Source organism: Chlorella variabilis (genome assembly GCF_000147415.1).
Source record: "Chlorella variabilis unplaced genomic scaffold CHLNCscaffold_30, whole genome shotgun sequence".
Classification (NCBI taxonomy): Eukaryota; Viridiplantae; Chlorophyta; class Trebouxiophyceae; order Chlorellales; family Chlorellaceae; genus Chlorella; species Chlorella variabilis.
Window position 1 is genome coordinate 104,440 of NW_005435058.1, and position 650 is coordinate 105,089.

A 650-nucleotide genomic window follows, 5' to 3' on the forward strand; every position below is an offset into this window, starting at 1 on the left:
CGAGGCCAGGCCAGGGCAGGCCGCCAAGAGAGGCGAGGCCAGGGCAGGGCAGGGTAGCCGCCTCACCGGCCTCCAGCAGGTTGACCAGGATCTCCATGTCGGGCTCCTGGGGGGTGCGGGCAGGGAAGAAAGGGAGAAAAGAGAAAAGAAAGCGCTGCTCAGCACCCAGCAGGAAGACCGGAGGAAAGGCGGGAAAGGTGGGTGTGTGCTGCAGCGCCCAGCCGCGGCCAGCGCCCCCAGGCTGGGCTGACGGCCAGACATGCGGCGTGCGCGCCCCACGCCAGCCAGCCACTACCCTGCTCCCCCCAGCCTCTTCCCCAGCGCCCTCCAAGCACCCACACCGCAAGCACCCTCCCAGCACCCCCCAGCGCCCACCTTGGGAATGGCCTCCGCCAGCGGCTGCCAGATGAAGCCCAGCATGTTGCGCACGTAGGCCTCGTCGGGTCCCAGCCCCTTGGCCGCCGCCAGGCTGGCGGAGCGCAGCATCTCGGGCAGCGCCTGCGGGGGTGGGAGTGTGTTGGTATGTGTGTGTGTGTGTGGTTGTGTGTGTGTGTGGCTGGCTGGCGGTGGGTGGGCAGGGCGTGCTGCGGCTGGAGCCGGTCAACCCGTCGATCAAGCGCCCCGGTCAAACGCCAGGGTCAAACGGACCC